Source organism: Dromaius novaehollandiae, chromosome 1 (assembly GCF_036370855.1).
Source record: "Dromaius novaehollandiae isolate bDroNov1 chromosome 1, bDroNov1.hap1, whole genome shotgun sequence".
Lineage (NCBI taxonomy): Eukaryota > Metazoa > Chordata > Aves > Casuariiformes > Dromaiidae > Dromaius > Dromaius novaehollandiae.
The window spans coordinates 143,835,931-143,856,024 of NC_088098.1; the positions used below are offsets into that span (position 1 = coordinate 143,835,931).

The 20,094-nt window shown below is 39.2% G+C and overlaps 1 long non-coding RNA gene across 1 annotated transcript; it reads right to left on the reverse strand.

Annotated features, from left to right (window-relative positions):
* Positions 1-378: 378 nt before the first annotated feature.
* On the reverse strand, positions 379-17,978 carry LOC135329752 (uncharacterized). The gene is made up of 3 exons (XR_010391374.1): positions 16,818-17,978; positions 6,518-6,633; positions 379-940 (listed from the first exon to the last, which is right to left on the reverse strand). It is a non-coding gene; the product is annotated as an uncharacterized LOC135329752 (long non-coding RNA).
* Between the last annotated feature and the right edge of the window lie 2,116 nt (positions 17,979-20,094).

Here is a 20,094-nt window from a genome sequence, read left to right on the forward strand (position 1 = left end):
AGTCTAACCTTAGGCAATAAAGAGTTTCACTGTAGTAGTAAACTTAATAACTTAAAACTATGCCATGTTTTAAGTTAATGATAAACTTTTCCTTTAAAATACCTGAGTTTTGCATGAGTAGCACTGTATAGTCCATTGTTGGCTGTAGGTAGGTGGGTCTGAACAGCAATAGGTGGCTTTTCCTGTCATTAACGATTATGGAATCAACATTATGCTGTTGTTAGAAGCTTCATTTTTTTCTGGACTCCAAGCCCAGAAGATAAGATTTAATATATGCACATGCATTGTGTAATCCAACAGTATGTATCTATTCATTACTGATATTGTTCATTCATAAGAAATTATTAATGTCACTCAAAGGATGTCCTTTAACAGAGTGTTTATAACAGCTGTTAATCATCATCCAACAAGTTACTATGTTGACAAAAAGAAAATAATTTGTACTCCCAAAGTACCATGCACTTCTTTAATCACTTTGTACCAAACCACTCCTTTTTCAGGATTACACAGCTACCGAAAAAAGCCTAGTTATCTCACTGGAATTACCATGTCAAATCAGACCTATGTAGTTTCCTGTTTCCGGAGTCAGTCGTTGTCAAAGTCACCAACTTCAGAGAAGGTAAAAGCAACCTTCTGTTAAGGCAGATACATGATAATTGCACTTCACAGTTCAACTCTTCCTAATTCCTGGTGATTTCCAGTTGATTTGATCCTTGAGTCACAGTCATAGTTTGCTAGCACTAGCTGCTATATGGATAATAAAATGTCCACATTTGTGAATATCACATCATTTTTTCAGTCTCACTAGTCTTTTGATCTGAAGATTTCACTGCCATCTTGTGAAAATGAGTTTCACTATTTACAGTCACCAGCTCTTCTAGGTCTGGAATCTTGATTAAAAAAACCACAGTTTGTCATTTCATATGTAAAGCCAGCTTATCTGTAAAAATAAAAATAATTTAGTACTAGTGGTGGTTATCTGATTGGGTGAGTAATATGCACAGTCTGAGATCCACTTCTTCCAATATCACCTGTCTTTGCCCTGCTTGACCTGCACTGGTTATCCCAGCACTTATTTCTCTCTGTTTATACCCCACCCTTAGCCTTTGCAAACAGCTCAGGCATTTGCTTGAGCTGAAGATGCCTTGGAAGGAAAGAAGCAGCATGTCACAGGTTACCTTAAGGCTTATTTTTAAAGAACAGCATCTTTAAGAGACATGAAAATTGTGTATGGTTTGGCCCTATGAAAAATACAATTTATACTACAGTACAATCAAGGTTGGAAGTTGTAAATCCAGAATAAACTATCCAGACTTCAACAAACCAGAAAGATGTGAGCAGCTTGAGGAAAGGAGCTGCCTTTACAGCTGTGTGTGAGATATAAAAATAAATGCTCCTTTCTTCTGTTTCCCTCTATTGCTCTTCTGAAGTAAGATCCTTGTAGCTCTTTTCCTGTCTCTGCTTAACGTAACTTTTTCCTCCTTTTGCTTATGAGCTCTCAATGTTTCCAGAAACAGCATAACTTATCAGATATTCGAAGTAAAGGAAAGACAAATACTCTGGGGGGGGGGGGCAGTTAAAACCTTACTGCTCTGCTTATCATCCAAGGACAGCTTTTGGAAAAAGAGTGCTACAGCCAGTGCCATTAAGCAGAGAAGCAGGTGGGCAAGACAGCATTTAGAAAAAAAGAAAGGTAGTATTGTTCAAGTCAGTAGTAAAAAGCTTTGATGCATAAATGCATTCAGTTACTGTGACAAAATTGGTAGGAGTATGGAAGGGGAAAATAACCCTGGAAGTTACTTTGCCTTTTTGCTTGGGCTGTTCACCAGAATTTGGCAATATGCACCTCTGTTGATTCTTTTTTTTATTTGAGGCACAATGTATTTAAATGCCAAGAATGCTCATATATAAGGAGTATATCTAAGTGCATTGATGTTTATTGTGGTGGCCTCATTTAACAGCATGTACTTGAAGGCCAGTTGCTGGAAGTATCTCATTTTGTTTTATTCTAATTAATTGAAAATCCAACTGATGTGCAGGGTTTCAGTGCTGGTTTTAGTCATGATATCTACTAAAACACAGGCTCAGATCTTTTTGTTTCTTCTTGCTGCAAGAAAATAAAGGTTCATATGTATCTTTATTTTAAAAAAATCCAACATGTGAAACATTATTTTCTCTAAGTGTTTTCATACTTGAGTTGTGAGAAGGAGAAGGGTTTGGTTCCACCACCGAAGATTCCTGTAAACAGGTGTAATATCACCTAGGTCAAAATTTTAGGGTCACAAGCAAGCTGGTATAGTATAGTCAGTCAATACAACCTTTTTTTTTTAATAAAAAGAATGAATATAAAACTTATTATATTAGTTAATGTCATTTTATCTTTGATTTATCATAATCCCATAGTTAACCTCAATTTATCTTTGGTTAAAGAATATAAAAACTGCATCAAGCATCAGTATTATTTCCAGTGCTGAGGGTATATTCAGAGTTAACTAGAGTCCAAACAAACCTCAGCATCTACTATGTTACTTCTGCTGATTTTTCTGTGTGTGGTATTTTCTGATGCTCTTTGCTTTGCCAGATAGAAGAGGCATTAAAACACAGCAGCTCAAGGGTCTCTTCCTAAGAAAACAAATTAGATTCCTCTACAACAGTGTAGTAGTGCTCAATAACAAAGCTCTTTTAGGGAAAGAGTGTATGCAGAAAACGTGTAGATACCGAACAACCTCTGCAAAGGCCAGTTACCCAGTCTTCATTACTCTAGGCTTTTCCTTCTGTAAATGCCCTCTGTTAGTACCACTTGTACCAGCAATTATTGCAGTATGCCTGTGTGAGTTAAGGCACTGGCTTGGATAATTAGGCACTAAAGTCCATGGCACCGGAGATCCCATCCCCATTTTCTACTGTAGCTGTAAGCCAGGTACTCTTTCCTTTTTTTCCTTCAAATACTTTTATACATTGTCTTTTATTTTTTTCCCAGTAACATCTGTACATACTTTGACTACACTTCCTGCTGCTATAAACTATCCAAAAATCTTTCCATGGCCAAAGTGTTTTTTTGTTTGTTTGTTTTCAGAGAAGTGCATATGATTTTATAGCTTGTTCTTTGCATATTAATCCACATTTGAAGAGCTGTTAGGGGAAAAGTTGTTAAAAAACCTATACACTATATGATATGAATGCTATTCAAGAGTTTAATTCCATAATAGAACATATTGATTAATGAAATAACCTATTTCTGTTACAAAAAAACAGTTCTTTGACATAATACTATTTTAATGGAAGGGATATTTTTTTTCCCCTAGGTAACTGTTTCAAGCAAATATAGCCTTCAGTGACAGCCCTTAACGTATTCCTCCTGTGTTGTGTGAAAGACCAGCTATATTTTATGTGTACATCAGTAGACTATAGGAAGGGTATTGAATAGATTTGTAATAGTGATACACAGGCTATTTAAGCTTATTAATCTTAATATCTGTAAGTATAGATACTCACTGTTAATTCTTTTCTAAGTATCTTTTCTTAAACCTTAGATCCTGAGGAACTAACTTTCCTGCAGTTTTCTGAGTAACCTGTTCTTTACTATTTCTCTCCCCTAGGTGCTCTCTTCTTTAATACATACAACTGTAACCATTTTCCCTAAAGAACAATTTCTTTTCCCTCTGGAATTACTCACACCAGTTTAATTGGAAGTAGTAGTCTTTTATTATGACCAGGTGCTAAATACATACCCATCATCTAGGCTGTTGAATTACTTATAGGTAAGCAGTGGATTTCTTGATATATTTTAATGATTCCTCTGAAAGATCTAGTGATGTTGGAGTAGGCAGGCATTCTTTGCCATAGTATTTTTAGGCTAGACATATCAAATGTTGGGGTTTTTTATTATTTTGTATTTTGGGGGTTCCTTTTCTGATTGAACAAGTGATTTTTTCATAGTTACTGCAATGTGTTAAAATTCCTATTAGGTAATATTAATTGTCCGTATTCATCTTCTTTAAATAAATGCTTTATTGATTTATTTTCTTTGATTTCTGTTTCAGTAAACTGTGGTTACTTTACTACAGTCCAGTAAACTGAGGTTTTTTTGTTGTCTAGGGAGCTCTTTATAAGAATTTGTTTTCATGATAGGATGGGCTAGAAACAGCTAGTCTAGTATAAATGCTGATAGCAGTCTGGTTGTAGCAGTATAGAGTTCTACATAGGCTTATCAATTACAGCAGAGAGCTTTTTTTGAAGATCCTTGTAAGGTATGCTATACTATTGCGTAGAGGTATCCCAAGAAAGTAAAGTAGATCTTCTGCTGATACGAACTCCTATAGTCCTCTTGATTCCTTTAGCAGTATGGCAATTTTATACTAGCTGGTAAATTTGTATTTGTAATTTTCTGAACTGCTGAGATTCAAGTTCCATGGTTAACTGCATGAAACTTCTGTCTTCTCTTATATCTGTTTCACCATTAAACTTTATTTTGAATATTTTAAGTCTCTTCTATTTTAATATTTATTTGACTTACTGAAAAGAGAACCTAGAACACCTTTCCTTTATTTCTGGCAAAGTGACTTTTGCAGTAATGAAGTGCTTAGTCCTCTTGAAAAACTTGTAATGTTCAGTAATTTTTTTACTCCTAAGAACAAAATAATCCAATTTTAAGATGATAACTTAATGCTGGTTTTGTATGTTCTTTCCCTGGTGTTAAATTCTACTTGCTTCTGCTCCTTAAATAGAGAAGAAGAAAAGAGAAAAACTGACTAAACAAACCCCTAAAAAGGTAAATGCTACACTGAGTTTCTACTATTTGTTCAAGAAGCTGCATCCTTCTGAAACTAAGTGAATGTGATTAAGGCACTATTGACATACATTAGAGGTGTTTTATTCCATAAAACAGGAACATGTGAGTATATATTTTAGTCATTTAGGTACTGTTGTCCTTTCCTGTATTATCTGAACATATCCTACTTATTTTAGTTGTTTCGTATATTTTTGCCTCTAAGGAAAAATAGCTCATTTCTATAGCCTATTATGTTCACAGGAAGCAAAAGCAAGTTAGAGTGGCTTTGTTTTTTAGCCATGGTGTGATGATTGTGATATTCCCGATATAGACGTTGCCTAGGCAGCAAAAAATGTGAAAGTTTTCTCTTTTCTGTCATACAAGCTTGAGCGTACATGTTCTGGAATCAAGCTTCCCAGAAGTTTTTGCTGTAAAAATTGAGAGAAGCAGTCATACATGCCAATCTGTGGCTACTCCTTCCTTTCCTTCCCATGGGATTCCAGCTCTGCATAATCACTGCTTCTAGTGCTTGCTTTCCTTCATGCCTTCCCAGCCACGCTGCAGAAGCCTGCTGCAGCGTGTGCCAGAAAGTGACCTGTACCAGAGACATGAATCAGACCAGTTGCCTTGAAAGTGAGTTAGTTCAACACAGAAGTGCATGAACTATAAGACCAACATAGTTCAGGAATTTCCATGGTTGATCCAATTAGGAGATCTTGGGTTATGTGCTATGCTGAATGCCTAGGTTAAAAATACTTGCTTTAGAACAGAGAAAAAAAGCTAAGGTTTAATGAAAACTAATTTTTCTTCCATAGATTGTTGTCTTCTATATCTCCACCTCTGTTACATAGCACAGATTACATAACTGATGAATTTCATAAAGACAATAAGGGTATGACTGAATTCTTGAAAGAGGTTAGCAGATCTCACAAACAGGGCATAAATTTAGCATCCATTCGTGAAGGCATTTTGTTCTTAACGATTTTTGTGTATGCAGGCTAGATGTATCACATTAGGGCAAAATCTTTTGAGCTACGCTGAGATAACAAAAACATCTCTGTATTTCTCTCTTAGATCTCAGTATAGGAATCCTTCATTAAGATGCTATGGCAAATGCTGCTGGCAACTTCATCGGCCTGCAGTCTAAGGGAAGCATAAGTTATTGGAGTTGTGTGTAGCAGAATAAAAGCAGTAGGTGCCCCAGGATGCATGATATTTCCCCAATTCATAGCCTGATCCATAAGACAATCCTCTGTCTGAGCCACACACAGTTTTCAATGTCCGTCTTTCAAGGATAAGAAATTATGTTTGGATCTGATCTGCAGAGGTACATAAAGGATCTCTTTTCACATGTAGAAGAACTGAAATCATTACTCGTCATGCATGGTCTCAGGAACAAATGGATGCAGATGGACAAGTGTCCTAACAATTGGGCAATTAGGAAGGTGGGTAGTCAACTTACATTCTTATGTCCCTTTTAAAAGCCTTGCTCAGTTCCAGCAGTAAAATGGATTTCCTGGTTTAGGATCTTTCCTGTAGTTTATCATCTCGTGTGTAGGAGCGGATGACAGTCTCTGTCGTTGTGCTCACTAGTGCCTTTGGCTAGCTCACAAGGCTCCCTGCTCAGCCCATGCAGCTTATTTTGAATCATGACCTGAAATGCTTGAAAGTACTCATGCGCTTTGTTGATGAACAAAGTTGATTTCCTGAGTTTGGTTCCTGAAAGATAAATGTTACGGTCCTTACCTTGCAGTGTTTCTATACAGCACTGGTGGAGTATGACAGTGGAGAAGCTGAGATAATTGTCGGAGTGGAGAAAAGCAGAAAGTTGAGGAGCTGCTGATACTGATGACATAGTCCAGCTGAGAAGAAATCAAAAGTTTAAATTATTCCCTATCAATTTACAGTGAGTGATAACATATTTCACAAGTTAATCAGCTGACTCATTCTTGGATTTTTTTTTAAGCTGATAATGTAAAGACAGTTGAAGGAAGGGAGTCACATTCGCTCTCTTTTTTTTTCCTCCCCTCCACAGTAAGAGGGAAATTGTTTTTTCCTCCAGTTCTCTGTTCTTACCAAATCTCCGATCTGTTCTTTCCAATTCTTTCTGCTTTTGCCTTTCTACTTTCTCAGAAAAAAACACTTGTAACAGAAATGCACTTAATCCTAAATAATTCAAGTCCTGTTATGTTATTTCCTTGAAGGGCATGGTATGAATAAGCATTTACTTGTTTTCTATGTGATTTTGTTGCTAATGCTGGAATCTTTAGGGGCAAGTCTGCACTGTAATTCTGAGCAAGTAAATTCACAATGTTACATTCTTTTCTTCTAATATTTTTCTCATATTATTTCAAGGAAAAAATAGAGAATTTAACCACAGCTTACTAAAGTAAACTTGTAATGTTCCTGATTGATTAATATTTTTGCTGCCTTGCAAAATTAAGCATCAATTTTAAAAAAAGTATGAAGAGAAATAGTATGTATGTGAAATACAAATCACAGCGCTGAAACACCCACTTTTCCTGTCTGTGTAGTGTATGAAATGTCATTGAGTCAAACAATACAGCATTCTCCATTTGAGCACATAAAATCTGAGTTCATAGAACAGACTAGCATAACTGTACCAGCCTTGGGAACACTCCCTGTGAATAACTTCTCCATGGAATTTAAAAAATGTGGAAAGGAAGTGTCACTTGAGGAAAATAGCTTGTGCATTTATCATTCCCACATTACTTCTTCTGTGTCATTAATTTTTACACTATTTTTTTCCTAAATGCCCAGAGTGCTATCAGAAATATTAAACAAATGAGAGAAAATCCTCCTCTCCTTTCTTTTGGGGAGGAGGGAAGGGGAGGAAGGGAGAGGGAATTAGAGTGAGGCCTCAGTTGTCCTGATAGGGCCATATTTTCACATCCAGGTCTTCTGATTACCAGGGTCAATATCTCAAAGCTATTACTGCTTGCCTTTCATGTCATTGCTTCACCTTCTTTTCCTTGTACACTGTCCTGTTTTGTTGCCTTATCTCCTTCTGCATCTGGGTAGTTGGAAAGGTCATAAAAGCTTGCTCTTGCTGTTTGCTGAGAGCTATAGACAGGAGCCGACAAAGGAATTCACAGTGTCCTTAATTTCAGGCACCCCTAGCTATATCTAATACCATGGAGCCAGGGAGGAGACCACATTGAGATAAGACTCACATGGAGACCATTCCCCCACTCCCCTGTAAAGTGATTTTTGTGATTAGTAATCATAGGCCCTTGAGCTGAGAGAGCACTGCATTGCACTGCAGTGGGCTCTCCTGTCTGGGCAGCTGGGAGACCAGAATGGTGGCATGTGCTGCAGGGTAAGCCGGTCTTGCAGAACAGATAGAGCCTCTGTAGTCTGGCTGAAGTCAGGCGGGATAGTTTATCTCCTTAAACTGAATGTGGAAGGCACCGTATACTTAAGTAGAACTTGGCTTGTACTGATATATCCTTTTGTGCAGTTGTTTCAGAGAGTAGGGAAGAGTCGATAAATTATGGAGACTATTTTAAAAAACTCTTTTCAATAAACCATCATGACTTCTGAAAATAACATCTATTTTGGAAGAGCAGTGAGAACTTGTAAGGTGGGTAAAGGCCCAGATACTACTGGAATTTGTTTGGACACACAAATAGTCTGTAAAATTCTATGTATTTGTTTAAGCTTCTGTAGGAAGCCAAGGCCAAGACTTGGAAGAAGTTAAAACTACATAGTGGTATCTGATGTGGAGGAGGGATCAAAAGGAATATATATATTGATCAGGTCTTCACATAACTATTATCTGTGCTGTATCTCATCTCTCAGGCAAAAGCAGCCTTGGTTTGTGGAGCTTCAGTTCCCGTTTTGTTGTGTGCAGTGGCAGCCTTCAGCATTTTAAAACCAGTTTAGAAAGTGGAACTCACCCTGTTGAAATGCTTCGATCAAATCTCGGAGGAGAGGTAAATTTTATGGAATTGTCGAGGACATTTTTATTACGTATTCTATACAGTGTCCCCAGTTCTAGTTGACTTTTATTTATGGATATGTCAGAGGGAATCTTTTTAGAGGTAAAAAATACTTAAAAAACCTAACTTTTTCCTTTCTGCTTATTACTAAGAACTAACTGCCTACAGACTTCTGTCTTTTGAGTCACAAATGCATATTTGCCACTTCATTCCCTTCTCTCCAGATGCATCTTGCTAGCATGGGTTCCTATAAGATACTGCTATGTAATGGTGCAGTAGGAGCAACTGTGTCCTATAGGTCAGGTGAACTTCAGCAGAAAAGCAAAGAAAGCTGCACTTAGCCTGTGTGAATATCCTGTGAGTGAGTGGGACTGTGTGGAATTATCTGCCCTTTAATTAAACTAGCTAAGTCCTACAAAGTGTTACAGCCTTTAAAAGCATTTACAGCCTTTTTAAAGTACGGTACATGCAAAATGAGTTTTCTTTTGTGTAAACATTCAAAGAGGACTTTCCACATTTTGAGAAAAAGCAGTGATTGTTTAGTGATGCCAACAGAGAGCTTAGGAGCAGAGATTCTTATTTCTGTTCCTGATTTGTGATCTTGCAAATATAAGACTCTTCTTCTGTCTCTTTCCATAGCCCTACTGGTGGGCTGACAGCCTTGACACTATCAAAATTTGTTTTTCCTGCTACAAAGCTCCAATTTATTTTAACAAACTGAAATGTTCAGGGTGATACACTTGGATACAACCACTCTCAATGCAGTGGATGACCTGAGCAGACCACAGGTGCCACAGAAGTGAACCATCTCTAGCTTCCTGGATACAGAACCCAGAACACTATGTTTTGGCCTTTTCGGGTTAAGTTAGCACAGCTGTAAAATTGACCCAAACTTTATTGCGTCATCTTCCCAGATGCTGTGCAGTTAGCAGAGCGTGCAGCGCACTGGGCCTCAGCTGTGTCTTGTTACATTCCAGTGCTGGGGGAGTGGGCAGCACAAAACTGAAAACACCAGAAAAGCCAGATGTTCAGAACGTGTTATTTCTTTGACATAACAACAACAACAAACAGAACCAAATACGTTGGTTTCTAGAGATTTCACTTCACACAGAAGAGACATCAAGTATCATCTTAAATCAGTACTGTCCAAGATAGCTGCCTAGGCTTCCACTTCCTCTTTCATGTTGCAGGAGACAGCACTGAGATGAAGCAGTTAAAAGAAGCTCTTCCTTACTGTCTTAAGCTATGGTTAAGCACAGCTGAAAGTTGTCTGAAACACCTTCAGATCCACAGTATTCTTCTCTGCTGCATTAGCTCTACTCACCAACCTTAAGGTTCACTTTCTAAATCTGACTAATGAGAAGGAAAATAGAGCCTTGCTTATCTATATGTCTTTCAGGAATGAATTTTAAGCTTCACAAATAAGGCTGGGCAGGACAGAAGGCAGCAGGAGTGAGAAGTAGCAGAAGAACATGCATCAGAGCTGACAAGTTCTGTTCTGGTCCAATGCTTTTGCAGTGAACTTTTTAACTCTACACAATAGGATTTAAGGAAAACATCAGCTCAGCACACCAATTCTACTGTTTTATTGTCAGGCTCCAATGACTAACTTGGCAAAAGCTGAATGTCTTGTTTGTGCTGTTCTTGCACATGCCTCTACATCACTATTTACAAATAATACTTTATATAACTTTAAATTAAACTCTTGAGGATACTCACATGACTGAGAGCATTTATTTGTTTAGAAAATTAATGGTATTGTAGCCTACTGTCTCCTCACTTAGCATATTCCCAGTTCCTGTGAGATTCCAGGTATATTTAATTACCATAGTAATTCACAGTATAACATAAATTGCCTTTTCCCCAGTTAGCAGCATTTCTTCAGTGAGTCCTTTTAATAATGATATCAAAGCATTTCACAGGTATAAAAAATATAAATTGTATGCGAAACTGATCTGATGCATGAAATCTGTTATGCAGCTAATTAAGATCACTTAAGATCACTTAACATCAGAAAAGCAGAAGTTTAAGTTTACATCCTTGTTCAAACGTTCTAGCTTACCATATGGGAAAGTAAAAATCAGTGCTTGTTTGCTGTTGGGCAAATTCTCAGGCATCTGGCTTGTTTTACTCAGCAGCATTAGTTTTGGGTGGAGCTATTTCAGAGCTAAAAAACACTGCCTCAATAGAGAATGGAAGTGCAGAAGAAAATCATTAACTACACATTCTCAGAGAGTATATTCTTTCAGAAGCTGAAGTAGGACTTTTTTCAAGGAAAGGCAGATGTGTTTGTGTATGAATATGCATGCACAGCTTTGAGCTGTGAAACACTGCTGATCATGTCTCCATGCCTGTTTTCAAGGGGAAAAAAAGCATTAATTTGTATTGCTGTCCTCATATACAATTTGGGGAAGGTTTCAGAAATGGCTGCTCTTGCTGAAGAAGTCAAGAGGAATAGCAACGGACTGAAATCTGAGCTCCTCCGGACTGAGAAGATGCTGCAGTTGCTTTTCCGTAGAAAGGTGCTCTCTGCTAACAAAGACCCAGCACAACTTATTTCCCAGCTATAGTCACTGTATTGGTGATCCAGCAAGTAAACATTAGATACTGTATTTAGTTACTTTCTTCCCTAAAATGCAACTACAGCTGTCTAGCCTGTATGTTAAAAAGGACCCAACCAAAGGCCTGCTCAGTTACTTCCATTTCTTAGAAGAGGCTGAGAAAAGAGGAACAGGTCCTGCAGTAGGCCCAGTATGTGAGCAATAGGATCTCTGGGAAGCTATAACACAGATGCCTCTATAGGGCTTGCCTCAGCACAGCTCTGTAGCTAATTTTAAGCGATTTCTGTTTGCGATCTTCAGCTGATTTCAGCTGTAGCAACCTATTGTAAAGGAAAACAGTCACTTGGGTAAGGCACATGCGCTGTGCCAGAAAGATCTTGTACAAATTACATTCTCCACCCTCAGAAAAAGGAAACTGTCAGCAAAGCACACAGAACAAAGATGCCTGTGACTCATGAAACAGTTTAATGGGATTTTACTAGCATGGCTAGTTTGAGTTGAGTATAAAGGATAAAAGATGCCTCAGACCATCCCTGGTGAATTAAGCAAATGCTGGGTTCAGCTGCGGTTATGCTTGCCATTCATATCTGGAAGCTGATTTCTGTTGGAATATATCATATCTGTGTTTTTCTTCATAAAATCTTTTTCAGCTTAGCCAATAGCTGAGGGCCAAAAAGAAAGCATGCGCACACACAAAAGCCATGGGTTTTATTTTAATAGGGATCCCTACTGCTTATCGTTGCTGCTTTATGTAATTGTCTGGAAAAGGTCAGCACAGTTTGTGCTGTGTTTCCAATTGAAGCTGAAAAACTTTTTTTTTTTTTTTTTTTTTTTTTTTTTGCACGGGACTTGTAATCTTTTGGCTAAATACAATATGAAAAAGGAACTGTAGAACAATATGAGGGTATTCCAGCCTCACCCCGTGCACTTTTATTCTTAAATTGCTGTGAATCTAATGAAGCTAGTCCCAAATATCTGTTGGCTTTAAAATGTGTAGTGAGGAGACAAAATATGATCAGATCTTTAGCTCTAAGGTCAGTCCAGTGGTGGCTGGTTTGTTTCTGTATCTCTAGAATAAATTCAGTGCTATAATATCTATAATTTTGGTTTTGCTTTCTATAGCACTTATGCAAATAGTCATCTTCAGCATGACTTTTTATCTTGATTATACTTCCCTAATTACTTCTATAGGCTTAGCATAGAATTTAAAGCATTTGTTTTGCTTTTAACTTTGCACAGTTGTTCAAAGCAGCTGGCTGGTTGCTTAAATACATCTCAGAAGAGGACTGAGGGAGGGAGTTAGTTCCTGCTTTTGGCTGAGTGAAGTTGACCTCTGCTGTCATGAAGAAGATCGGGAAGAAAAATTCTTTTTCAAATTTTATTTGAATTAAAATGCATACTGGAGGAAGGCTCAGAAAGAGATTTGGTCATGGCCACGCAATCCTTCAGGGACTGGGGAAACAAGCCAGCCCTCATATGTGATTGAGAAGACATATCCATGGCCAGCCTCCAGACCTGAGGCAAGTTTTTGCTTTCTTCAGAAATGGGAGTCAGAAGTTACTCTGCTGCACTGCAATGATGAGAGAGAAGAGGCAAGCAGGGTAGGACTCCCCTGAAACAGCACTGCCATTGCCAGTCCTCAGACTTATTGTTCATCTAACCTCCTTGCTTGGACTTTTTGTTTATGGTCATTAGCCTTTGCTCACGTAACCTGACAGGTGTAGGGGGGGGTTATGAGAGGCAGGAGAGCTTGTGAGGCTTCAGGTAGGAGCTGGCAGTCTGTGTAGTCACCCTGCTCTCAGTCCTCTGGGATACCAAGTTCCAACTCACCATCTTATGGGAGCCACAGACCTTTCCAGACAGGCATGTCAGCTCTCCACATGCATGAGCATTCTCATGCATGTCCCATGAAATGGTGGTACACTTCTCAAAAGGAAGTTTCTACTGGAAACTTAGGCATATGAGAGAGTCACAGCATTTTCCAGCAGGTCCCATGATCAGGATGACTGGGAACTGAGACATGCTATGGTTCTGCTTTGGAGCATGTGGAGAACTATGTGTGAACATAGTCATGGATACCGAACAACTATAGGCATGGTTATTATGCAAGGAATCCATCCACACAAGTAAGGAGAAAATAATATCCAGGAGACATGATTTTTAATTGCAGAGGCAGCCATTAGGAGTGCCTTTTGACACACCTTATGTTGATGTCATAAAATATTCATAAAAGCATATAAATAGTAGGCTGCAACTAAAGCAAGAGGTTTCATTTCTAAAAGCAACATTCTGTCAATCAAGGGAGATGCATTCCAAATTTATTCATAACTCGAGAAGCTGTAAGAGAGCTGTCCCATCAGGATTAATCTAGGGGCAAAGTCTTTATATCAGTGGGAACTCTGTATTTGTTTGGGTTTTTTTTTCCTCTTTGTAGCCATGTTTTGCCACAAACTGAGTGCAATAAAATAGGTTAATTATTCATTTTTGCCACAAACTGTGTGCAATAAAATAGGTTAATTATTCATATTGTAACTGCATTTTGCAATGAGTTAGGTTTCCTGGGAACAGGATACCTGTGTGTACATTAGTTTAATTTAGAAAATAACGAGCCTATAAATAGGCAGGCGATTATACTCTCCCTTTGCCTTGTCTGAGATTTGTCTTATAATAATCAAGCATTTGCACGTGTGCTGTCTACAGAGGTGCAAAGGGCAGGTTAAGGTCCATAACACCAGCTGCTGCACTGGTGAAGAAAAATACCCTTCAGCAGATGTTAGATAGGACTGTTGTAGATAACACAGGATTATAGAGATACTCACATGCCACATGCCAGAGGGGCTGGTTGTCCTACCAACGCCAGAACATGCAGAAAAGCTTAGGAAGCTAAAGTTTTGGTGTTGGCAGGAGAGTGCAGACTAGAGTTTGTCCTGTAGAGTTTTCTTGGGAAAACGGGAGACAAAACGAGAGGTCTTCATTGAGGGTGCAATTACAGGAAGAAGGTTGGCTCCTCTGGTCTTTCTGTGCTAGGGACAGTCATCTAATGAAATGCAGAGGACTCTCACAGGTGAGGTAACACGTGCTGTGGTGATGCCTTTGTGTGCCTCCTAGGTTTGTCCTCTGGTTTGGGTAAGCTTGTGTCTCAGCAGAAGAGCTGGAAGGAAATATGGGCATAGAATGCAATTCTCTGTGTATAAGGGACAAGGCTGGACCCCACATAAGAAATATTTGATAGGGAGGATTTGAAATTAGTCATGACTCAAAGTGGCTTTTTGCATGGTAGCAGCTCATCTGTGATTACTAAGACAGCACTTAATAAGACAGTATTTCAACTGTCTTAAAACTGCCTGCTGGAGACTGAATACTGCCTTTCGTCAAAAGATCAAATGCTAAATGAGAAAAACCAGCATGTCAGAAAAGATTTCCCTCTGGAACTCAGTGAGGCAAGATAAAAATCAGGAAATGGCAATCCTGCCTAAAACGCTAGGGTGTGAGCGGCAAGTGTTAGTCATCAGTATTTTCTGTGTTCCTACTATATGTTATGGCAGAAGCTGGTTGTGTAAGGAGGCCAGATACAGCTGTGGGGGAAGGGCACGGTGCTGTGCACAGCCATCCGCCTGGGTGTGGGACTTGAATTTTCTGACAGAGCACAGATTGAACTTGCTTCTCCCCATTCTCTCCCCCTCCTCCAGAGAGACTTGCTCGGCAATCAAGCAGCCTCAGAGCACGTTCTCTCCCAAAGGCAGGGAAGACCTAACTACTCACGTTTTTTTCTGCATGCTCTGGATTTGGTAGAAGACTTCTGTCAAAAGTGTGTATTCCCAGAATCCTCACTGGTACTGACTAGCATCTGCTGAACAGCACGATGCCAAACACTGCAGTTTATATTATTATTTCCTTGGATGGAGATTTGCTCCTTATACAACTGTATGACTTTAATTTTGCTTCAGTGTGAATCTTCTAGAGGCTTTTTAACTAGTAGAATGCTGGAATACTACATCGCTTGACTTGATTCTGACTTACCAGCGGTGAGAATGGCTGCTAAGCTTTTGCTGGGTTATGATTTATTTATTCTTAGAGGCTAAAATTCCAGCTAACTGCAATTCATGAACAGTCTGTTTAAGATGGGATACTCAGTGAAGCTCAGATAGATAAGGCTGGCTCAGAGAGTCTCACCAGGGTGAAAGTGCTCTTTCATTCCCTACTGCAGAATTTATGAGTGACAACGTCCTAGCTCCTATGGCACCCGTGGTTTGCAAAACATTTTGATTATCAAAGTCCTTAGCCATGCTGCAAGTAGCCACTCTGTGAGGAGTGCTCAATACCCTTCAAAGACCAACACAGCTGCACTGCAGAAACTTTTGATTTCCTTCCTTTCCAGACATTACCCAGATGACAAAATCAATTGATCACCACCGAATGGCATGGAGAAAGCACTTTTTTTGGGAAGGGGGGAGGCGAGGGGGAGAGCAGGGAGGGTTAGACAATTATAATGGGTTTACAAAAAAGTCATAAATATCTGCATGCGGATATGGGGTTGGTGGTGTAGAAAAGAGATCTTTTGTCCGAAGGAGCCTTGGTTGTGTGATACAACCTTTCCTCGCTAAAGCTAAGGCTTAGCTAGTTTTGTGTTTTTGTGAGGAGCGTGGAGCACAGTTTACAGAGCACAGAACTGCAGCTTTTGGATAAAAGAATATTAAGTTAGAACATAGTTTCTTAGTGACATTAGCAATGCTAAAACATGGTGCTTGAGGCAAGACCAGGCAATGACAGCCTGTCTCCAGTGAAGTGGAATTGGATAGATCCTCTTTCAATGCACTGAAAATATAATATTTAAGCTTTATTATTGCTGGGCCTCCAGCTCTTTTATTCATGCATAGTTTTCTGTTGGGTATATATTGTTGAAGCTACTGAATCACTGGGCTAAAAATTCATTCTGAAGCTACAAGCTTTCTGCAGATTTTCTGTACTAACAGTACTGACTCCAAGCTTTTCTTGTCCCCTCCTCAGGATGTTTTTTATAAAGTGATTCAAGGAGATGGGATCCTAAGCATGGATTTATGTAAATTTCTGTCTTTATCCAGCCCTAACCTATGAGATCCTGAAATATTTCTCTGTTTAGTTGTACAAGTCAGGGGAAATCTCAGTCAAACATCCTGGGACCTGTTCCCTTTTTTTCACTTCTCGTTCGTGTAATTAAGGAGAAAGCTAAGACCATAGTTACCAAATGAGAAGTGGAAAAAGTCTTGCCAAATAAGCATGTCTGTCTGTCTTTTGTTAGCATGATTGTCGCGGCCCGAAGGGAGTCGTTCAGGACGACCTCCCTCCCCTTGGGACCAACGACCAAGTTCGTGATGCACTTGGACTGAATTAAAGTGAAACGACACCAGCCAACCAGTTTTAAGATTTATTAACACAAAGATAAGGCATGTGGTCTAGACAAGTCCCGTGCCACACGTTTCAAACAGATTCAACAAAGGAGAGGGAAAAAGAGAGGAGAGAGAGAGAGAGAAAAGATATCACCACCCATGGATCCAGCGTTGTCCCGTTGGTCCTCTTCCTTTGGGAGTCTCAGCGGTGGGGGGGGGGGCCGTCTGGTGGTAGGTGGGTCCTCTTCACACAGCCCGAGTTGGGTACCTCCGAAGAGGGACCCCGAACAAAGAAATCCCTGGACAATTATACCTTCCAATCTAAGCTCTCCACCCCTCACACGGTAGTTTGGACCAATAGCAGTTTTTTGGGTCTGGGGTCTCCTGCTCCTTATTGGATCTCATCGTCGTTCCTAGGCAGGCTGTTTTCTGCTGCAGTTTCTTCCACAGGTGTGTCTCCATTTCTCGGGTTCTGCTGTTGTCTCTGCAGGTCCTGACAAAGAGGTGGTAACTCCAGCAATTAGCACTGTTTCAGATGCAAACTGCTGGTAACTCCCTTATCGTTCCCGCCTGCACCAGCTCTGGGGCCCTTTCTCACCGAACTAGGGAGTGCGGCCTAAGGCTCCAGCAAATTCAGCCACTCATGCCAAGCAAGTTTCACAGAAGTTGCGCTAAAAACGGACAATAATTTACAGTCCAGGTCCCAAAGTCTCTGCCCGATTGTGGTCTTGTTCAGTGCAGGCTCGGTGTGTCCCGGGTGGTCGCAGGGAGACCATCTCGGGGGTCGCAGCAGCCCAGTCCTGTTTCTGCCAGGGACAGACGGCTTGCTCGGGGTTATGGCCTGCCTGCACCCCATGCACCAAGAAATGTTTAAGGCAAAAAGATTCATTCATCGGTCCGCCACAATGATCCAACTCACACAGATATCTGGAGATCATTTCTTCTCCTTCCTGCACTGAGAAAAAGGTTTTTGCAATTAGAATGTAGCTGCATTGTTTTAGACTTACTTTTAATTTCTGTGCAGGAATTTTGTTCTAGAGAAAATAACATGGATGACATTTGCTAACTAGTTAAGGAAAAAAGCAGAATAATAAAGTATAATTAATCTCTTAATTTTTGCCTTTTTTTGCATGTTACTTCAGTGCTGCTTCCAAAATCCTTCAGGAATGCTAAGCAAGTATGTTAGGTTTGCTGTTTCTCATTGTCTCAGTGTTGTCTTCCCTACCAGGCTGTAGGATGCCTGGCTGTAGATGGATGAGAAGCGCATTTCAAGTCCTTACAATGAAGCTGGCCACAAAACAGCCACGAATGCAAGCTGGAGAAGGGTTATGGAGGCAGGTTCTCAGCTATTAGCCTGGAATATCAGGGGAGGGGTTCCTGCTCTCTGGCGTGTTTCTGTATTTTGCATGAAGCAGTCATGGTAAAGTGCAGAATGATTCTTGGGAATATTTCTAATGCCTCTTCATGAAGCTGGCCTATAATACAATAGAAATCTGTGTATTCAGATGGTAAATAGACCAGAACTATAAACAAACCTATTGTAAAACTGGAGGAAACAACTAGCTTACAGTGATCCTACAGATTTATTTGCATGCAAAAAGAATTATTTTTAAAAGAACTGATAGTGAGTTAATTTTTCTTGGTTACAGAAATCAAATTTCATTTCATTACATAGATATAAACATTGAAGAACTATTTAATAGTATGCCAGTGTATCTGAGAGAAACATTTGGCTTTTAGCTATGAGTTAAAAAATTACGGCATGTTCTCAGGATGCAGTAGTAAGCATTCCATAAATATTTACTACAAATGCATTGTTAACATTTGATTAATGTGAAAGAACAAGAGACAAATGTTGGCTTGTTCTCTTTAATGTTGTTGTCCTAGTTCATTTACGTTACTTGGTCTTTTTACGGGAAAAGGACACACAAAGAGAGTTTAAGCAGTTTAGAGCAATGAAGTTATCCTTGCAGCTAGAAGAACTGTTTATTTTTTCCAGTAAAATATTAACATGTGAATACTTTCACTAGATGAGTGGCAAATTAGATAGATGTCACTGTGTAAGAATTTCCATATGAATGTAATAAATGTGTTAAGTAAAGCAACCTACCGTTTGACAGATGATGGTTTTCAAAAAGATTACTGTATTCACACTGCTGGATTGCTATGTATGATTGAAAGAACAAGATGAAGTTGGGGCAATATCAGATGCTAAATATGAAAAGTTGATTGGAAGGCTCAACAAATGTATCATTTACAATCACAGGCTTACTGCTGAGGGACCAGCTAAGTGGGTTTTGTATATGTTCAACACTGAGGCACTGCAATGCACAGAGTAGTACATTAGGGCAATTTTAGTCCAAGATATCAAGCATATATTCATTTGCAAATACCCAGTCCATAAACTCAGTCATTTCCTTTAGTCATAGCTAACCTCAATGAGCATTTAAGCTTACACAGCCCAGAAATAAGTAATGTTCATGAAAGTGGCTGTGTTAACCTGTTTGAGTAACTTTTCAGATTAGGAGAACTACTAGTGAAAATGCTGAAAGACACCGACGTGTGGTCTCAGGTTGTGACCTTTGGTTCTGTGTGTTTTTTAGGGGGACTTCAGAATTTGAAATAGTTTCCTTGATTTTGAACAGAAGAGGTAAAATATATTCATTAAAGATGATTAGCAAGCGCAAAATCTTCCTCATAGCTTCTTGACAACTAGTCACCACTCCCTGCAAGCCGTTCATTCCTGAGGCTTGTGGTTCTGGCAGAACAATTCTTCATTAATGTGTCCTTGACATTCAGCCATTTTAGGAATTGAAAGCCACTATCTAGGAAAATGTTGTGGTAGGCTAGGATTTCTGTGAAAAGAAGGCAGAAAGAACTTGAATTGAATGCCTTACATTTTCTCAGATACTGTTTTGGCACTTGCCATTTGATACAATTCCCAGAGATTCTGAACTCCAGTTTGTTATAACTGGACCTACCTTCCTCTCTACTGCAGGATTTCTTTACTGAGCAGTATACTGAACATGTTGCAACATCTTTTTATGAAAGGAAACATTGTTTTTTATTCTATATGAATAAGATTTCCTTTCTACTGTACTCCACAAGTAGATTGCAATCTCAAGTGTGCTTCATAGAGGCATTTGAGTTGAAAACAATTCTGCATGTTAAGTATCATCTTAAAAAATAAAATCTGAGGCAATGCTGGTAAAGTACATAAAGTCATCTGATCATTAAAAGGGGCTATTCTTCTTAGTTCTACAATGCTCAGAGCAAGCAGAAAATGCGTGAAAGAGTTGCGCTAAAACCAGATGTGCATGGTGGACCACTGTTTACATTTTCAGCCGAGCTCTGAAGCCAGTGGCTTCAGGAACTTAATAACCATTATGAAGGTATTTTTAAAAAGGCAAGCTATACTTACTTTAACTTGCAGT